The sequence below is a fragment of the Strongylocentrotus purpuratus genome, unplaced genomic scaffold (assembly GCF_000002235.5).
Source record: "Strongylocentrotus purpuratus isolate Spur 01 unplaced genomic scaffold, Spur_5.0 spur5_scaffold_2, whole genome shotgun sequence".
Classification (NCBI taxonomy): domain Eukaryota; kingdom Metazoa; phylum Echinodermata; class Echinoidea; order Camarodonta; family Strongylocentrotidae; genus Strongylocentrotus; species Strongylocentrotus purpuratus.
The window spans coordinates 29,086,378-29,109,217 of NW_022145605.1; the positions used below are offsets into that span (position 1 = coordinate 29,086,378).

The 22,840-nt window shown below is 34.8% G+C and overlaps 1 long non-coding RNA gene across 1 annotated transcript; it reads right to left on the reverse strand.

Moving 5' to 3' along the window:
• Positions 1–16,464: 16,464 nt before the first annotated feature.
• LOC115926539 lies at positions 16,465–18,388 on the reverse strand. The gene is made up of 4 exons (XR_004065072.1): positions 18,361–18,388; positions 17,653–17,782; positions 16,972–17,013; positions 16,465–16,545 (listed from the first exon to the last, which is right to left on the reverse strand). It is a non-coding gene; the product is annotated as an uncharacterized LOC115926539 (long non-coding RNA).
• Between the last annotated feature and the right edge of the window lie 4,452 nt (positions 18,389–22,840).

Consider the following 22,840-nt stretch of genomic DNA (forward strand, 5'->3'; position numbering starts at 1 on the left):
GCATAGATACAATACAAGAAAAAGAGAAAAGGGCCATCTACGTATACCACTGTATAAAACAACACAAGGCAAATTTTCAGTAACTTGTGTAGGAACCCGATTATGGAATGAACTTCCCGATGAAATCAAAAACAAAGGGTCTAGAAACACTTTTCGTAAACATCTCAACGATTACCTGATGAATAAGTGATTGAATTATGCAAGTACACATGTATATATTGTAAATAATCTCCATATTACATTTTTGTTGTTTTTTTTTGTCAAAAAAATGCAATTTTTTGTATAAATAATCTGTAGATACATGTATCTATGACTTTTTAACCTGGTATATCCTCTTCATAATTATATTTGGAGTGTAGAAATTGTGCTACGGTATTACTCAACATGTATACTTCTACTGTCAAGTTTTATTTTTTGATAATGATATATTTATTTTTGCCAAGTGTGTGCTAAGAACAGGGGCCAGACTCGACTAGCACATGTGCTATTATTTGGCTCCTTTTCATCACCTTCTATATTCTATGAGAAAAGACATATGTCTAGCATATCAATACTTTGTTAGGTTTTTCTTTAATATGATCTATAATATTCATTTATGAACATGTACCATTCACGATGTATTCAAATGTTTAATCACTGATGTTATTGATGATGAATAAATAAAATCAAATCAAATCAAATCAAATCAAATCAAATATTGTGAACAAATATAATACTAGTAGTCACGTTATGTTTACATAAGCTAGGTTTAACAGTGATTACTAATTTGTGTCCCATAACGACAATATACAACATAACTGAAATACCATTATGTAGTGTGAGGAGCACCCTCGGCAACTAGACACCCTAGTTCAAAACTGATCTATATGAAATCTGATCTTCTCTGAATTAGTGATAGAATACAAACACTACACTTCATCAGGAACCACCTTATACAAATGGACTAACCTATGTCTCAATGAACTAATCACATATCGGAGTAAAATCATTCAAAATATCTTTGCAAATGACGATTGCTAGTTTCCTAGCATATTTTATTGTCAAGTCTAGAATTGTTTAAGAGTTGCGTCCAAACCAATAGCATTGTAGAGAAGCGCTCGTGGCACAACAGTATGTCCAGACATCTGTCTAATAATGATGTACACACAAAAACCGATCTCACAAAATATAGTGTCGTGTAAGTGTTAAATGAAGCTCCATTTCAACTCGTCCATTCTTTTCCTTTCCATTATATGTCATTCTCAATTCCTCTAATCGGCCCCACATGAGGGATTTTGACCAAAGAATAATACCAACAATAGGGTACGACATGGGGGTTACCGAAACCCTTAACTTGTGAATACTTTCATTAATTTACTCATTTATTAATTTGACAATTGAAACCCACTTATTCAGGATAAAACATCAGCAACGCTATACTTATTTGTATCTATGTCCTGATTAAGGATATACATCTTTATTAGCATTTCGAATACAACAAAAGATGAGAAAATTCATAAATGCCCGTTACACGTTTAGCATCTTTACTTTTTCAGTTACGAAAGAATGTTCAGATAAAATGAGAGATACAATTTGAAATATAAAGGTAAACAGTAGGAGGGTGGAAGAAAAGAAAGAAGAGAGAGAGAGAGAAAGAAAACAAACAAGCACAAATAGAAAGCAGAGAAAATTAACGAACAAAAGATTTCGCATAAGATATGAATTTAATGAGAGGACGTTATTAAAAACGGAGGAATTGGTATTAAAAGAACAGTAGAGTAGAAGAAGTAAGCTGCTTTAACGCATCTTTATTGTTTGAGTTACGAAAGAATGTTCAGATATAATGAGAGATACAATTTGAAATAAAAAGGTAAACAGTAGGAGGGTGGAAGAAAAGAAAGAAGAGAGAGAGAGAGAAGGAAAACAAACAAGAACAAATAGAAAGCAGAGAAAATTAACGAACAAAAGATTTCGCATAAGATATGAATTTAATGAGAGGACGTTATTAAAAACGGAGGAATTGGTATTAAAAGAACAGTAGAGTAGAAGAAGTAAGCTGCTTTAACGTTAAAATACCCCTGAATAAGGACAGACGTCATTGATAGACGATATATCATTAAGCATTTGACGATTATTTTGAAGAGATAAAAGGATTTGTTCTTCTTTCATTTACTTACCAGAGAAAATCCACCGCACAAGGCAAGTAACATCCTGAACCCTTTCAAAGGTAAATCAACCATGACGATGAATTTCTTTCTCAAATCGCTGTCTTTGATCGATAAAGATTTATGACGAATATTGAGACAAATCCTGAACCTTCGTATATTTTTTTCTCATTTAGAATCTCCTTCTTTTCTCAAAATGTAAGTAACCAGTGTTTTTCTCCCTTTTTCGCAGACTGAACTCGTTGTACTCAACTCAACTTTGAAAGTCTTCTTCCAATAATCTGCTCATTTGAAGCATGAAAATTCAAAGACCTCAATCTAGAAATCACTAAAGAGGAATTTGATTTTGCACGCTCTCCTGAAGAAAACGCCGTTATCTTGGTACGTTTAGTTGCTCAATGAGAGCATGAGGCAAATGAGAGACAAATATACAAGAGTTTAATAGACGCAGCCTGCTGAAATCACGTGAGGCGTTTATCACCATGGTATCAAACACGCATTTTGTTACGTTTTTGTTTGATGTAGAACCTGACTGCCTGCGATGTAATGATGCGAAAAATGGTTTAGCTCTAATTGATATCCTGGTAACAAGTTCGACACAAGGAAAAATAGTTACCTTACCCCCACCGGCCAAGAATCGGTCGGTTCGAGTCGGTCGGAATCAGTTTGGTGATTTGACTAATATATCAGTACTTTGTTTTCAGTCTCCCCTCCCCCACTCTCTGTCTATATACAACTCTTATTTTCAATCTTACATGTTCTCTATTGGTTTACTTTGTTATCAATCATATTACTTGTGTTCTTCTTTTTCATTCAAATCAAGCTGTGATGGGAATTTGACCATTCACTGTCGTTTATTCTTTTATTCTTCCCCTTCTTTCTATTGGCCTCTCTTTCTGCGTCTCACTTCCATGTAAAGTCTTTTCCTTACCTCTCCTCCATACTTAATTCCATTCTACCTCCCCCCCCCCTCTTTCTCTCTCTCTCTCTCTCTCTGATACTCACCCCCGCGCGCGCGTGGACAAACACATACACACGCCATTACATAAACACACATACGCACACGTTTACTCTCTCTTTCTCTCCCTCTTTATCCCTCTCTGGGTCCTCTACCGATTTTATGTTATATCTTTGTCTTTATTTCATTTTTTCTCACTCGCTCTCATTGCCAAGCTCTCTCTATCTGCCCCGCCCTCCCGCTGCCTCTCTCTACCGCTACCTACTACACTATATACGTTAATGCCTTTCCCACAGTTAGTTTATCACTATTTTCAATGAAAACACTTTAAAGGCAGTCCGTATACACTGTGAGTCAAAGCAATGTTTACACCTAGAAATTTACTAATTATTTTAAAAATCATTGATGAAAACTCAATTATTATAAATCTTATGGAAGACTGTTTTATTCTAAATCATTGGTAATATTTTTGTGTGGTATGTGATCACGCTTGGATGAACGGGAGACGTTGTTTAAGAGGGTGCAACAAATCGAAATGCGCCAAAAAAATGCCCATGTGATGTTTTAATAAAACAATTAGGATTTGGGCATCAATTCGGTCTTTGCAAATCCAAATATTATCCCTAACATATCCAACCTTCCAAGGAAATCATCGAATTCGAATGTGACCTCTAATACTCCCTTTATTTGAAATATCCAATTCATGTGAGGGTGCACATGCCCCCGGGCAACAGGGAAGAATTTCGCTTTTGTGCACCCTGACCCACATGCTATTCCTTCTTTATCTTACTTTGTATTTTTCCTATTTCACTCTGTATACACCTATATACACTGTACATGCTGAATGTGTTTTTATGGTCGAATAAATAATAATAATAATAATAATAAAAATTTCGAATCATATTAAAATTCGAGAAAAGGAACCTGACTTGGAAGACTGACTATTATTAAATCACTTCCAATTAGACAAGTTATTCATTAAATGATTGTTGATAAAAAAAACCGTCTATTTTTTTTTTGGATAAAACTTAATAGCTTGATATTTAAATTTCTTTGGAAAAGTTAATTTGAAAAGGTCAAACGATGTATTGTACTCAGGATTATTGCGAAGCAGGAATAAGAATGATCGATGTTAAAAGGCAAATGTTTAGTTTTAGGCTGAAGTGGCTTGAGATTTTTTTTAGATAATACAAAAGGAGATTGGAAAGATATGTGTAAACGTTGGTTTGACTGTTTGGGAGGGCTGCATTTACTGCTGAATTGCATTTATACTGATTATACTTTAAATCTCTTAAAACTTAGAAATGTGCCACATTTTAACATAGATGTATTACATGCATGGTACCTCACATAAAAATACACATCAGTTGAATGTCAGGCACAGAACATGTCGACGAAAATATTTTATGGTATAATCAAGATATTGTTTTTGAAAAGAAAATGTTATTTTATGAAGACTGGTATAAAATTGCTATTATATAGTTCAGTGATATCTTTAAAAATTGTATTTTTGTTTCAGTAAATGGATTATTTATCCACCTTAAAACTAGACGAAGTAAACAATTTTTGATTTTTGACTATACAAAGCTACGAAAATCAATTCCTAAAATTTGGATAAATGATAAGCATAGGGTACCCTTGGGTTTCAAAGATCATAATTCCTTTATCCCCCACATTGTATTTGGAAAATTAGTTAAGGCTGTTAGTCTTTTGAGTAGTAAACAGTGATTAATATGATAAGTTTTGAACAAATCAAAATAAATAAAAGTTGTTTGTAATGGGAAGATGTCTTGCAGAAGGACGTTAAATAGTCCAGTGTTTTTAATAGGAATTTGATTGGGATTGAAGCATTTCGTCTCGTGTATTTAATTTTCAAGCTTTTATATAATATGCTACCAGTTTGTAAACATCTGTACTAGTGGGTTCTTTTATACGATGACCTTTGTTTAAAATGCAAAGAGACTGAAGATATGCTTCATGCTTTCAATTCAAGTAAGGCAAACGAAACCTTCTTTGAATATTTAAAGGACTTAGTTACACATGCTTTTAATCTTAAAATAGAGATAGATATTGTTTTATTACTTAAAATGAATTCGCAAACCGATATCGATTTGATAATGACGATTCCTTGTTGGTCTCTTTATAAAATGATTATTTTTTTCGTAATAAGTATGAGTATGATAATAGAGATTCTAATTTGATTGATTTATTTAAGAGAGAAATGACTAGCAGAATAATAATAAACGAACATTTGGAAGTACAAATTATGAAATTTCCTGCGAATTTGCTTTGTTATATTTGAATAAATAATTTGTGTATTATTGATGTTCCATTGATTTGCTAAATTGTAAGCGAAATTATGTTATTGTTTGAATATTGGATAACCCCTTCTAAGAGGCAAAGATTGAAAACAATATCAAAATTGACACCAACTATCATAAGGAATTCGTTTAAATTGAATTCATTTAAGTGACCACTTATTGATCACGCGACCTTGACAAATAGAAAGATTTTATATAAACAAATACTATTGTTTCAACGTTTAACAACGATTTAGCTTTTTAGGCTATCCTTTTTTATTGAAAGGAAACTACTCCCGGATATAAACCAATAATATATAGTGGATTAAGGCCAACAACAGACATCCGGCTAATTATTTAAGAAAAAGAAAGATATATATATATATAATCAAACCTCGTTATAACAACACCCCATACTCACATCTCCCCCCCCAAAAAAAAACAACAACAACAAACAAACAACAAACAAAACAAAAACAAAAAACTACAACAACAACAACAACATTAACCTGACGTACAGTGAATTACCACTACGTCCTTGATGTCCTATATTGAGGATTCTGATGAAACGTCTCGCCGATACATTATGTATGCCTAGTGGCACATGAGTTTACATTTGAAAGTATATAACCATTTTGATGAATATAACCTGAATATGTTTAGGCATAGTTTACAACCATCGATTAAGCAGTAAGGACCTAATTTCAAAATGAAAAAGAAACAAACAAATAAACAAACAAACAAACAAACAGACCCTTTATCATCCTGATTATTATGTAGATTCCTTATTAAATTAAACAGTTTAAAGTACAAGATATACACCACTTGCAATTAGCCATTTTTGTGTTTTCGTACTTGCACGGTCTGCTGCCAATGTTTTTAAATGATTGTTTTCCCGTAAATTGATATTTTGTACCATACTCTACTAGACATTCCAACCACATTTGAATTCCAAAATATAAGTATGAATTTTCCCGTACCACAATCGAATGTAGTGGTCCTCAATGGTGGAATAGCCTTGGGCCGGATATAAAGAACCGCCCTTCCTTATCTACTTTTAAAAGAATATATTAATCTAACCTTTTTCAATCATACACCCCCTGAGTCTGCAAAGCGGTGCGTTTGCCTTGTTTTTCTGTGTTTCTGTTGTATCGCTTAATTTATATTTAATTATTTATATAGTTTGGGGACAAGCCTTTGATAGGTCTTTTGGCCTTTGTTTGCCCCCCTCCCCCCCCCCCCACATTTTGATACTTATGTGCTGTTGTTTTATTTGTTTGAATTGACTTTATATTGTAAATGTTTGTTATCGTGAGTTTATTATCAGAATGTGAAAATAAAATAAATTGAACAAAATAATAATTGAAATCAGGTTAAAGAGAATCAAATACCAAAATCAGAAATAGACACTTTTATAGACAGTTCAATCTGCAAATTACCACCTTACTTTATAGAATCTAGAAATCAGAACATCATGATGTCCTAAAATTACATTTAACAAGTTCTGTTTATCCACTCTATATTTTACCGAAATTTCACCCAACATTAGTGATATCAAAAATATAATAAATTTGTGTCGACAAATTACAGTTTAGCTTATACGCATCCAGAAACAGAGCAAGTCGTATGGACAAAAACAGAAGTAAACAACTTTGTTGTCGCTAAGGAATCTTTTATATTGAGATATATACAAATAAAAAGTGTTTAAGTGTAGTATAATGATTGTGGTTTCCATTTATTGGGAAACAGCTAATACTGACTGAGGCACCGGTATGGAGCTACCGTCAAGAAAGGCGATTGCTAATAAAAATCGTCTTCTAAAGTACGGAGACCTTTACCGGACCATAACACTTACTCTTTTGTAATCAATTTCACGGTCAAGAAAGACGACTGCTAATAAAAGTCGTCTTCTAAAGTACGGAGACCTTTACTGGAGCATAACACTTTTAAAAAATAATCTATTTCACGGTCATACAATTCTCTATAGTACAACTATTTTAAGTACGTAAAAATTGTATAGTAATAAGAACACGAAAACCAATTAAAAGCGTAATGACCCATATTCTATTTCTTCATGACGACGCTTTCATCGATTTAATTCAGAAGAATGAAAAATAAAAATAATTTAATTGTCCAAAATTGCACTTTTCTCTTCTTTTTTGTCTCGATTACCCCCTAACCCGTAGCTATGCCACCAGTTTTCTTGATTTATTTTATTTGTTGCTCACTAAGCTATCCTATATACCGAACAATACGCACCCCTGTATTTCTACTCTACACTATTGAAATAGCAAACAAATTATCATATTAATTCTTATCAACTCCATGACCAAATTTGCAAGATTATTTTGGTTTACGCATACTAAATGCAAAGTACAATCATTGGGTCTGAATATAAAACAACTTTATCAATGTAAAAGTATGTTATTGTCGTGTGTTATCACTGTGAAAAATGGGATTGCTTTAATATAAATTCTTTGAAAGTGATACCGAAACGTTGTAAAATTGAAATGAATGAAAGACAAACAGATACAAAACAAATGGATAAAGCAAACGTATACATGTAATTAAACCAATTATTATGACAGTGTTTGAAGCTAGATAAAATGGGAATTAACCTGTCGTGATGCATGTTATCAATCACTTATACCATGTATAGAGATACAAAAACCTCCGACATTCACGAGTCTCAATACAAGAAATATGTACTGGAAAATATTTGTAATCATCTCTTAAGTTTTATGTTCATTGTCAGTTTGGCTAGTTTTTGCATAGTCTTCGATTGCATGGCATTTTATTTTGGTTTCTTATATTTTGTTGTACAGTGCGTCGCAGAAAAAACGAAACCGAGAACTATCGATGTTTTATCATAGCTTAGTCACATTTATAATTAATAAATGACACATATTTGGAAAGCTTAGATGCTCTTCTTTCATTTGATGCAACCCATATTATGCATAGTTCATGCATGAGTGATTAAAATGAATATGAAGAGAGGGAAACAAAAAGTCATTTGGCGGGCGGTATCTGAATTTCGAAGAGAAAATCACATTTATAACAAGTTGAGTTTCTGCCCTTTCATATGACACTTCAATCATGAAAAGTTAGCAAGGAATGACAAAGTTCTGTTTGTATAAAGTAGTGCTTGCATTTCCATAATTTTATCAAACAAATTCGTTTTCACTGGCTCCCTCCCTTAGCAAAAAGCAAAATTGACAAAAGACTTACCTCCGTTTCGTTGACAATCAGCCATGCATGAAGTCTTTCGTCTACGGCTGCGGATTGTCAACGAAACGGAGTTAAGCCTTTTGTTAATTCCGTTTCTTGCTACAGCAGACAGCCAGTGAAAACGAATTCGTGTAATAAAATAATGGAAATATTAAATACTTTGACTTGTCACCAGCAACCATCATCGCCGCACCGTGAATTCAAGAAATAAATCCTTCCAGGTTCCCACTTAGTACATCCGGATCTTGAGTGGCAAATGTAAATTAATGTCTTTCGAGAGGATATCGTTGTTGTGTAGGTGTCCGTACCCATTACCTTCCCATGCTAGTGTTCAAGTGTTCAAGGTACTTATTTAGGGCACCTGCTTAGGTTGAGTAATTAGAGACTCTCATACTAGGCTTAGCTGCACTTCCCTGACATTACAAAATGGTAGATAGCATAAAGAAAAGTAAAACTAGACATGCAATCGTGTTACAGCGATGTGCGTGCAATGACACACGTGTTTATATAGTTCAAACTTAAGAGCTTTTCTCGGACTATCCAGAGCAATTTGTAAGAAGTAGGTAGCTTCTGTAGTAGTGGAGATAGGTAGGGCGAAAGAAATGGCACCAAAACGGCCCGAATGGACAAAATGGCGCCTGGACGGTCACGCATGAGAGATTCTGGAGAACGTAGAATACAGTGACCTTAAAGGGAAGCTAGAGACTATGCCTACGAAGTTGAAGGGATTTGGATTAGAGGAAGGGACCAAGGCAGGGCTCGCAAGCACTGCGTGCAAAATCCAATGAGATTTCGTGCATGATAATTACGTATATGGATACATGTATCTGCAAAGTTTCATTGACGTACTTTATAAGGATCGTAATTTTAAACAAGTTGAAGTTATTTCGGAATTTTCTTGAAAATGGCGAATTTGGAGAGTAATTTTCTCAAATTTGATCAGTGTTAGGGTATATAATTGTGTATATGGCTGGAAAGGGCATATCTTTAAGTATCTAAATCCAAAAAAGGGTACGGGTTTGCCAAGACACAATTGAGATACGACCACAGAAAGAAAGCCGATTCCCAGAACTTTACAGGGCGCTATTTATATTTTGCATAGACATTGGAGCGTGAAATTTGGCATGGCTATGTGCAATAATGAGTCGAAGATGAATTTAGAAAGAGTTTCAAATGTTCACGCCTTGGTTGCTTGATAGTACACGTACAAACATAGTTTTTGATTGATGTTTCGGAACGATGGCCTGAAACGGACATGATGTCCCTCGATGCTTGCCCTGCTTGATCAAGCAAAGTAAAACTAGTTGCCCGCAAGGAGTGGTTGATGCTGTGCTTTGTGCAACCAGCGGCTTGACAAATATTGACAAATGAAAGCTGGCGCTATACAGGAACGGCAGTAGTGCAGCACAGTTTATTTGACTGCGGCTCAGCTAGATTGCACGGCGTGAGCGCTGTGACATATCTTGGGAGTTGCCCGCTGGAGGCATCTGAAATCCTATATGAAATACTATCGTTGAATTTTCAACTGCCTTCAACACTGTCTTGAGAGGTTCTGGTTAAAAGTATGCGCAAGAGGTGAATCCCATAGTACTCTTTGCTGAGGGGCGTAGTCCCGAAGCAAATGGTAATATCGAAGTCGCCGAGGCCCACAGTTTCAATCAGTTCCTCGAAAAAAGGGCATGGCATATTTGTTTTAAACCCTGCATCGAAATTGTAAAAAAAAAAGACACACACACACACAAAGAAAAAATGTATTGAAATTTCAAAAAAATAAAATTTCAAAAATTACAATTTACAAATAATACTTTTCTCCCAAAAAGTACTTTTTCAGAGCAACCTTAAAATAGTTGAATACTTCTGGTCACGTGACGAGCTCTCAGCCAACCAAAAGCCAATATTGTTTTGATACATGATATAATACATTTTAAGAGCAACAGTCTATTGAGATTAGTTCAGGATCGATATCGACTATTAAAGTAAATACGTAATAAGCTGGCCCTACAAGCTAAGATGAGCATCAACACAACTTCCGAAAGTCCTTAAACTACCCCTCGTTCGTTCCAACAACTTCACTCACACGTCACACTTTCCTCTTACTTCCATTTCATTCCAGCACCCCTCTTTCCACCCTCATACTCTCTCTCTCCCACACCCCTTTCTCCGTGTCTAACACAGCCGCCATGCATACTTTGAAAGAGAGGCGAGTTTTAATAGCAAATAAAAAACTAGTTATGAAACAGTTCATGTGGATGGGATAGGACTAAGTGTAATTTTATTGCTGGACATTGAGAACACCACATGGGAAATAAAATATGAATCATGAAACTGATTTGCTTATCAAACCTCTATAATAAGTTCTTTAGTGTAAAAGCAGAAATACGTAGCGTCATAGCATCCCACAAAACTTGTTTTTCCTCAAAAATCACTCATGCATGTCCGTTCAGGAGCCATTTTGTCAATTCTTGGTCCATTTCCATGCCTTTCTTTCAGCCTACCTGTCTCTGCTATCCTAGGTGATAATTATTACTTCTTCCAAATTTGTCTAGATAGTCCTTAAAATAACAATCGAAAAGAAATTGTACATACTTTCGTAGATTTGTACGTAACTTCTACCCTCTGATTACTTCGAAAAAACACATTTGCAAACTCAATTTTCAGTCATTTCCGACATGAACAGATCCTGGAAACTGCATTATTTCTTATAAGCATTGTTTAAACATGAACCACTATGACATTTTTGTTATTCATTAAGAAATAAATCAAAATTCGGTTTATTATTAATGCAATGATATACCTGTACAGTAATTATTAATGACAATTCGGTAATTAAATTTCTCTTGTTAGCTTCATTACGTATGACATGGCTACCCACTATCATGGTAAAAATAAAAATTTCAATCATTAACACCGATCTAATAATAAGCATCAACCACACAGCATTCAAAGAAACGAATTTGTTTACTTCTTTATTCCTTCCTAACAAAACTATTAGACTACAATTTTACATGTTAAGCAAAATATGGTGCTTTGGAAAATAGAACTTTAATTTTCATACTTTCTTAGAAAAAGCTGCTATTTTTATTACAGGTTTTCCGACTAATTTCGATGCTTTTTCAGTCCATTTGATAAAACGTTCATTCAATAGGCCATTTTCGTAATGTCATCAGATTTAATGCATAAGTTTTGGTTAGGTGCCTCATTACGAATTATTGCATTTACCTGTTACAAACAAATGTGTTTCAAGAGCCAGAATTCAAACTTCATACATAAGTCGTTACTAGGTAGGACAAATGTTGACTTGCTGACCTACCTAACAACACAAAATAGGACAATAAATTAGATAGGTAAATTTGCGAAATTGGCCGGAAAACCCATGACATAATTAGCAACCTTTTATACACGTACATATAGCTCCGTTTAGTCTCATTTGAGAACGCCCCCTAGCGGCAGAGTCCAGCTGCCTAACATGTACTTTAGCGTATGGACTTTTACTCACACAAAAAAAATCGTTAACAATTCTTTTTTTGTTTAAACGAAAGCACATCCACCTCGACATCCACCTCGACATCCACCTCGACGCTTAAATATCTACTTATATAACTATAAAATCTTAAATAAACGCTGTTTGGGAAGAATTATTGCCGACGGGGGGGGGGGGGTGGAGATAGTGGTATCTTGGTTCGTACATATTCATTTTTTTTGTATACTTGTGTTCTTGTTTTTTTTTTTTTGTGTTTTTTTTATATTTCATATGTTATGATATGTGTTATGTTATAATTGTACATGTAATTTTTATATTGCGCATGGACCTACAGAAGAACAGCCTTTGGCTGAAGGTGGTGCCGTACGAAAATTAATAAACTAAACTGAAAATGAAATGAACGTACGTTATCACTATTTTTATTGTCATGGTAATAAGACTCCACGTTTTATTATTATTATTATCATTATTTATTCGGCAATTCACAAGAAATATAACGATGTGAATATGAGTAAACAAACATTACGAGAATGTCAATTATAAATGCACAATCTACCTGGAGGTCTATTGAGTGTATCAGTTGGCTGCCGGGGAAGAGGAAAGCAAACTTAATCACTGTAACCTAATGGTTCCTCTTCCCGACCAACTGGTGCACCCAGAAGACCTGCAAAATATAGCATGAAGGTAATAGAATGTATTGCATTTCATTAAAAACAGCTAACAAAGACAAGGCACAAGAGGAAATCAATTGTTTTATTTATTTTTTGTTTTTTGATGACACTAGGTCATGACACGATACTAAACATAAACATGAGGAATTAATTCTGACTTAAAAACTATTGCATGAAATGTCAAGTTGGTAAACTGAAACCATGTAGTATAAAACTGAGAAAAGAACAAAATATGAGAACATGTAGTAGCGCAATGACAAGAATGTCTAAAATCATACAGGATGACCGGTATATAGAAGTTTAAAAAACATGGTATAGGAAGTAAATATAAACATAGGCTTAGTAGGCTTCAGGCGAATAATTAAAGACACTAGGAGAACGAATACATTAAAGAAAAAATACTTCATATTTTATATTATAGTATACAAACAATTTATAAAGAAACTCCGTTGAAAATATCCAGAAGATGTTTAAAGACTGGAGAAAAAAAAGACTCCAGAGACAAAACAATGATTAAATCAAAATTATAGTTTCGGCTCAGAAATGTTATAGAGAAGTAGACAAATAAATGCATATGGAAACGTTGTATCATCCGCTCAATCTAACTTGCGTGCATAGAACAAATAAGCATTTTTCCATGAAAAAGTGAAGTTTTCTAAAATGTGCGTTTCTTTCCAGCATTGGGGCGCCCGGAAGTCACTCGGGTAACATTTCATAAAGTATAATATAAAAAGACCATATGCAAATTTTCTGTACTTTTGTCGGAAAAAATACATTTATCCAGCACAATGTCGTCTCTTTTTGCGTTGGAAAAGAGCAAATAGCGAGTTTCAATCACACTTTGGCCTCTCTCGCAAGCTCTCACTGGTTTCACTGTGGTCAAACGACTTTGGGGCAAGCGGTTAATGAAAATAGTAATCGTTAGCTTTCTTCTGGTATTAAACTTGTTTTGATTGATTGTATAATTTTGTCGGAATAAAGGAAACAAAAAGGCTCGACCAATAACTTATCAGTGTCTGAATTGACCTTTTGACCTTGAATTCCCTGATGCAGGCGCACTAATGACGTCATCTTCGCTAAATCGGCGTCTTTTATCGTAAAATGTGACACTTTCACAATGTTTATACATCTTTTTTTTTTAACTATTAGTGAGATTTAACATATTTTTTCGGATATCAATGAAGTTTTGGGTTTTTATTTAATGATTTATTTTAAAATGAGAGCCATTTTACTGTTTTAATTTACTAGATCGTACCATAAAAGTCGCAGGGTAGAAAGCTGCATTTTCCAACCGCGCCAAATTTAATTTACATTCCGACATTCTGTTTAAAGGTAAAGACCAGTATTGGAAACGCCCCTATTTCAAAAAATGAAATGGAAGCTCTCATTACCAATCATGTGAAAGAATATGTTTTAACCAATACATGATGATACAAAATTTGCCGGGAAACCGCCTACTAATTCATATATTTGGTAAATTTGTTTCTCTCATAGTCTGTGAGAGATATAGGGTAGTCCCATATACATCTTTCTGTGTACAGTGCTTGTAACTTAACGAAGAATGGGCCAAATTTCTTATCATTTTGATGATTTCAGAACCTTGCAGATGCTAGATGCTAGATGATCAATCTTTTCTGATCGATTCCACAACGTTTCTTTCACAATGCAATCGCATGACCATAACTGGTCTTTACCTTTAATGGGTTCGTGTTGTTAAGAATCCACTGCTTTTTGCTCCAACAAACGTTCACATGCGGAGTCGTTTATCAACTAAATTATTCAAATTTATGGATGCTTCCTAGCTTCCCAGGTATTTGTGTTGCTGTTGAAGCATTGCATTCAACTGCTATCATTCTTTGTACTCCATTTGCCAGAACACAAATTTCATTTTGGTTTTATAGTTTCATCGGAGTCGTTTATCAACTATATGTATTCAAATTTATGAATGCTTCCTCCCCAGGTGTTTGTGGTGTTTATGCATTTCATTCACCTGTTATTATTCTTTGTACTCCAATTGTTAGAATACAAAATGCATTTTGGTTTTATGGTTTCATGCAATAAGTAAGTCAATAAAAGAGTATGTTCTGCACAATAAAACAATGTGTGTCCCTATTGTACAATGTAATGTGTCCCCTCATTTTGTAATAGTTAATTTACCCATTCACATAATGAAGCTACCTGCCCGATGAAGCCAGTGGCCTGTGACCCCTGAGCACTCAACACCGTGTGGGAGTCAGTTTGTGATCAATTTCTTTTATGAGACAAATACAAGCAAACGTTTCCATATGTTACAAAACATCCCGTAATTATTACATTAACCTTTCGTAAATTGAATTAAACAACAAGTTCAAAAGAAAAAGTTAATCGAAGAACTCAAACTGAATAAAAACGCTAAATAATTAAACCTCCAATCAAAATCATGAAAAGATTACCGTACAAACAACTACTGCATAACACTAATTGCAACAAATATGATGTTCTTTATGATACAATGTCTTTATTCGCTTTCTAAAGACTTTGGAAATATTGTCACAAGTAAGCATCATCACCGCATAGTGAATTTAATTAAACAAATCCTTTTAGGTAGGCCTACCAACTTATATAGTAAATCCGGGTGTTGCGTGACAAATGTAGATCAACGTCTTTAAAGAGGACATCATAGCTTGGTAGGAGCTCGTACCCGCAACCTTCATATGCTCAATCACGTATTTGAGGTACTCATTTAGGGCACCTCTTATAAGGACGTGGTGTTACTGCTTAGGCCTTAGGTTGAGTGACTAGAGACACCGGCTTGGTTTTGTGTTGGACCTACTGGAGCTGGAGCGACTCGGATCAACCTCATGCCAGGCTTAGCTGCACTTCCCTGACAAAACAAGATGGTAGATAACAAAACAAAAATGGTAGAAAACAAAACAAAATTGTAGATAACAAAACAAAATGGTAGAAAACATGAATAAAATAAAAAAAAAATATCTCCCCCCCCCCCTCCCCCGCCAAAAAAAAGAAGAAGAAGAAGAAGAGAGGTAGAAAGTAACCATATATGATTGCAATAAAAATAAAAATGCATATTATTAGATCCTGAATACTAAAACAATAATAATACTATAAAAGAACACGACACCTCTACACACGTTTGTTTGTGAATATAACAATTTTACATTTGAATGTAGCCAACATATTTTTTCATATGAATCAACCATACAATGCCAATTTTCACACATTCAATTTGGGGAGCAGCATTTCACTCGACAAACGCCTTTGTTAAACAAAACGTCGTTATTCATTCGCCCCGACAAAATCATGAAAGAAGTGGCATAAGACAATGTGGCCGTGTCATTTCAGTTAACATTGTACAAACAAAGATTCTCATACCAGCACAATAATAATTCACGCGAAAGATAACATTTCGAGGCTCATGAAAAACATAAATCAGACTAAAATTTTCCCAGTATTATTTCCCTCTTGCTAGCATCATCACGTATAACAGACGCCCCCCCCCCCCCAGAAAAAAATAAATGCAAATTATGTTCGATGCGCGATTTGTTAGAATCAGAATCGAGCGGTTACACACATGCGCGTACAAAAACACTTGGCAGATATATGCTATTATTGCAATAGAAAGAAAAAATATAATTATTGCATAATTAGATAAAGTGTAAAATTAAACTTCATTTACTTCAGTTGTTGAAACTGTACTGGGATTGGTGATCGAAGCCCTGCTTTCACGAGATTTGCGAACATGCTCTCTGATGGCGTTTCGAACCTGTTGTAATAATACAAAATCACAATAATTGATTTCATGTTAAAGCCTAAATCGGAAGCGCCATATCGTCTGCACTGTCTGTCTTGCCTGTTTCGAGGAGTTGCACATATTTACTGTAGACTATCGGACACTTGCAGTTTTGAAGAATTTCTTTCTTTAAATAGGCGGTTGGGAGATCAATATTCGAATATTATTTTTTATATAGCCTACTTATAATACAAAATCCACGATGAAATTAACTTGCCTTTATACACTAAACACGAATTACAAGCAGCATATTGTGGGGCGTAAGGTTTACACTTTTGCCTGTTGCATCATAGCTATCCTTTCTCTACGATACGGCCCATCTTTACTTCTTTACAGAGCAAACTCCCCGAAATAAAATTGTCTTGAATGTCTGATGCCAGCTATGATTTCATTACATACCTCCGAATTGAGAAAGCAATAGAGCCATGCGACGAAGAACCCCTGCAAGGATACAATAGAAATTATCTACGTTAGTACGATACATGCACAACCCTCAACTTAGATATGAACGTCTCGTAGTAGTAAAACAAAATTGAAAAATACAAGTAAAAATGTTGAAGACACATATGCACGTGCATGGTTAAAATCATATTTGAGTACTGATAAGACCATTATATTAAGAAGGCAGAAATTATCTAGGACATAATGTGCGTTGATTGCCTGTGAGGTTTTTGAAAATAACAAACGAAGAATTCTTGTCAGATGGAAAATCATTGCACACAAACATGGTACGGCACTACAGAAATTAGTAGGATCAAACTTTGGTCCAAAGATATGATATATTTAGTTATTTGAAATTTGATGTTTTTTCAAGAGAAATGACGTAAAATTATCAATATGATATTTTCCCTTATTATGAAAGAGTATGTTAAATATTTCAAATTATATCTTTTCACTTCTACAGAGTCTTAACCTTCTCTTTAAAGAAAGGTAGGATTATCTTCGTTTCATCGGCTCACTCTCTCTCTCTCTCTTTCTTTTATTTTTCATTTTGTTTACAATGGAAATCAAAATCATCATAACACTGACATCATAATGTTGGATTGCAACGTCAAGTTAGCACTGATATTAGAAGATTACCTGAAGAGAATTGAGCAGGTTGAAGGTGTATTCCAAAGCCTTGACGTGAGGGAAAACTGCCACTACAGGTGTCAATAGCCAAGCGATACCAAGCAGGGGGAAGAGCAACAAAGTGCTCCGAAGTCCAGCTCTGCAAAGCAGTGACAACGAGAATTAACACAGTGATTTTTTACAAACATATACAAAAACATTGGAACCCATATACACAACTATCCAAACCCAAACATACACACACATACCCAAACCCACACACACCTATCCAAAACCACACACACAAACACACGCGCGCACACGCACACACACACACACACACACAAAAAAAACGCGCACACACATACATACACACACGAACACGCACACACCCTTCCAAACCACACAAATCTACATACACACTCACATACATTCCTCAACCACTAATTAGTCGATAGCCAATGTATATCAAGCAATACGAGGAGAAACGGAGGGCTCCAAAGATCAGCTCTTAATAAATACAAAATGATTTGACAAAATTTACATGAAGAAAGAATTTGGAACTGAATATAGAGGCGTAAACCTGCGTTCATAATAAGTCATAAGTAAGTATACATAATGTACATGATTAACTCCGAAAAAAACAAACTTTCTGAACATTTACGTAATCGAGACAAAGGGTAAAGCAAGAACATATCGTAATTGAAAACATTTCTTAAAAAGTAATTAGGTTATTACTTGATTTGCTTGATCTTATCGTTGTCAACTTGACCTCGAGATGCAGACACAACTGTCTTTACAACCAGTAGGAGAATAACTACGTTGACCTAGAAGTGTAAAATAAATTAAACATTTTTGATAATTTTCCTGCTAATGATGAGATTCTAATCAATATATATATATTATCGCAGATACAAGGCAAGCTTCAAACGTTGACATTTCGGTAATAAGGAATTGTCGATCGTTCACTTGTTTTTCTTTTGCCGGCAATCATGCGTAGGATAACAAATGTTTTCAGATATCACGATGCGACGATATAAAAACGTAGGTCTTAACATTTAAGATAAGCATAAAATATGAAACTTAACGAGATTTATATTTCGATTAAATATATGCCTATTTTCCTTTGAAAAATCTGCTTTACTCACTGAGCAATAGGAGTTGCAATCAAACAGATATAACGAGCATTTGCAACAGTGAACTTCTATTTCATAATGTAAACTCATTTTTTCAAGTGCGCATTTGCAGTATTTCCATCGTTTGAATCTTACGTAGTATATATCAAAATACGGCAGATTTTTTATTTTTGAAAAGTTGCAGCTTGTGAATTGAAAGAGCTGCTTAGTTTCAATTGAGAGGAAAATTGTAGACTTTGTTTAAGAGTGCTGCTATTGTACAATTTAAAATGCAAAATTTGAACCATTATAAAAGGTGGTGTCAAACAACAAGATAATGCACAAAACACTACTCTAATCTTCTCATATCAGTATTTTGGAGGAAATTACCCAACTCGTCAGAAATGAGACATCAGACTAACATCCAGGCTTTCCAAGCTTCCGTAAGACCAAAAAAAAAAAAAAATTAAAACACCGCATACTAAAACCCCCCAAATAACAAATAAACAAATCGCACAATATTAATTACGAGTTTCTTACGAGTACGATTGCCATAGCCGGCCCGGTGAATGCCCAGATTGTCCCATCTGTTGGATTCAGCCAGCAACTGTATTTTAAATCCGATTGATAAAGATAAAACATTTACTTCAATTATGCAAAAATTTAAATTCATTGCATTAAATATTGGGTACCATTGCAAATATTTAACACTTGAACTATGATATTACAATGCAACTGATTTCCGTGGACTATCATATATATTGATAATGATAGTTTTTTAAATAAAATTATACTCACCTTTGTTCATAGCCATAGCTTTGATACTTTACGCCTCCAGTTATGATGAGTATCACGGCTGGACCACCTTCGAAAGAAGGAAATAGTATGATATATTGCAAATTAGAGTAGTGTTTTGATCATCAGCTGCGTGTAGCTAGACTGAGACTAAGACTGAAAGCTAAGAAATGTGATGTTGAAAATATCCCTTCTCAATTCGTAGTGGAAGTGAAGAACAAGTTTAAGCGGCTGTTGAGAAACGATGAAGCAGAGCAAACACCGAATGAGTTGTGGGATGACAGGAAGAGAGCAAAAGCAAAACACAAGCAAAACACAATAGTGGAGAATGGTCGAGACTCAATAAGGCAGTTACAAGTAGTGTGAAGGAGGACAACAGGAAATACATCGAGGGGAAGTGTGAAGACCTAGAGAGTCACAAGAACAACTCAAAGGCAGCATTTGTAATTGTGAAAGAAATCACAAAGAAAAGAATCCCAAGACTGGATGTAATTATTGATGACAATGGCAAAACATCGACGAAAAATTAAGACATGTTTGCTGCACAGAAACAAGTTGACACTCAGTGGGAGGAAAGTAATGAAATGGAGCCCCCTCCATTAAGATCAGAAATGGAGCTTGCAATGAAACAACTGAAGGATGGCAAATCCCCTGGCTTTGACAAGTTGACTTCCGAAATGTGGAAGGCTGCAGGTGAAGAAGGTACTGGCCTGATGTGGCGTCTCTGTTGCAATATATGGAATAGTAGGGAATGGCCTAAGGACTGGTGTACAGCTGTTTTTATACCATTGCCAAAGAAGGGAGATCTGAAAGAATGTGCAAATCACCGAACGATCAGCTTGATTTGTCATGCAAGCAAAATACTTCTTAAGGTATTTAGCAGAAGAATGAAAATCAAACTGCAAGCCGAGATCTCACATGAGCAAGCAGGGTTCCGTGAAGGTAGAGGGACAAGAGAACAGATCGTCAACATTAGAAACATAATAGAGAAATGCAGAGAACCCAGACATCCCTCTATTTGTGCTTTATAGATTATAACAAAGCAATTGACTGTGTGAGCCACTCTCAATTGTGGAATACAATGGTAAAGATGGGGTTCCCAAGTCAGATCATCGAAATAATCAAAAACCTCTATCATGACCAAGAAGCAACAATAAGAACCAGTAACGGCAATACGGAGTGGTTTGAAATTGGTATGAGAGTACGTCAAGGATGCATACTGTCTCCGAACCTTTTTAACACTTATTCTGAGGACATTATGAGAAATGCTCTGGAAGGATTCAATGGGGAGTCAAGTTTGGAGGTAAAAAGATCACGAATCTAAGGTATGCTGACGACACTACTCTCGTTTGCAGCAGCAGAGAAGAGCTGATGGATTTGTTGAATCGCATCAGACAGGCCAGTGAAGAGAAAGAGGTGTCATATGAAAGGGCAGAAACTCAATTTTTAGAAATGTACTTTTCTCTTTGAAATTCAGATACCGTCCGCCAAATGACTTTTTGTTTTCCTCTCTTCAAATTCATTTAAATCTATTATGCGTGAAATATGGATTATACGAGTTGCTTCAAATGAAAGAGGCGGATCTAAGCTTTACAAAGATGTGTCATTTATCAATTATAATTAAGTTTAGATAAAACATCGATAATTCTCGGTTTCGTTTTTTCTGGGACGCACTGTATAGGTTAAATTAAAGCCAAACTATATTACTTTAACAAGCCAATCACTGTAAAGATTGATCATTAGCTTAATATTAAGATTTGCCTCTAGCAGCGTTGTCTAATAAAACCGTCTTTCACCTGAACTCAGCCTACCGTAAAATGCCATTAAACAGATTTAATATCTGGATTGTACAGTGCGTCCCCAAAAAACGAAACCGAGAATTATCAATGTTTTATCATAAATTAATGACAATCATATTTATTAAAAGACACATATTTTTAAAGCTTAGATCCTACTCCTTCTTTTGATGCAACTCATATGATGCATATTTCACGCATGAGTGATTAAAACAATTGAAGAGAGGGTACCAAAAATATGTTTGTCGGGCGGTATCTGAATTTCAAAGAGAAAATCTAATTTCTAGAAAGTTCATTTTCTGCCTTTTAATATGACACCTCGATCAGGAGAAACGAGCAAGGAATAACAACGTTCGGTTTATTTAAAGTAATGCTTGCATTTCCATAATTTTATTAAACGAATTCGTTTTCACTGGCTGTCTGACGTAGCAACAACAGAGTAAACAAAGGACTTAACTCCGTTTCGTGGACGATCAGCCATGCATCAAATCTTTCGTTTTGTTTTTGCATGGCTGATCGTTAACGAAACGGAATTCAATTTGTAATGCAGAATGCAGTTTTTTTAATATTCAGAAATATGGCACCATATAAATGCTATGAGTGATTATCTTACCCCATCCTAAGATTCCATAAACCCAAGTTCGAGGATTACCAGAGTCAAAAACTTGGATGATCTGACGATAGAGGTGTACACCCTCGACGAGCATCCAAAACATCATTGCTAGGGAGAAGTAGTGCAGGATGAAGGCATATGCCTTGCATGCAGACTATGCAAGAGGTCCACAAAAATGATAAGATATTATATTATATAATGTTAAATGACATTTTTAATTGTTTAAGTCCTTTAATCATTTAAATAAACTAGAAAAAGACTGCAAGGAGAAATCATAAGGGCTGTAACGAAACCCATGGCCATGCGGCCCTGTCTTCAAGGAATGGTTGGGAGCAATATAGCGATGATAAAATGGACAAGTGTTTTTTACAAAAATGTATCCTATGTCATTGTGTATAGTTCTGTTAAGGCTTAGAAAAGTGTAACGTATAAACACTGATCCTAACAATTGAAATAACCTTTCTTGAGAGTTCACTTCTTAGCTTTGAATGGTTTCGTATCTATTGTTCAAATAGTGTAGAAGTGAAATTTCTAGGTTTGCTTTTAACCATTATTTTTATATTACCGTGACGAAAGATTATCCAATGAAAATATATTATTTGTTCAATATATAAATGTATTCATGTACATATATATATATGACTTTACATCTTGTATAAACAGCATATCTATATACATGTATAAACCTTAGTGCTAAATTAACAGTACATCATAAAAACTGGCATATTTCCCTAACCCTAATCATAACCTAACCCTAACCCTTAATTCAAAAAACAATATAACTAATCAAACTAATGAATATTAAATGAATGCACCTATTGTTTCTTGGGAGGCCTATATATGTCCTCTGCCTGCAAACGTGCTTTAAGAGAGGGCAGTAATTATATCGTTCAATCATA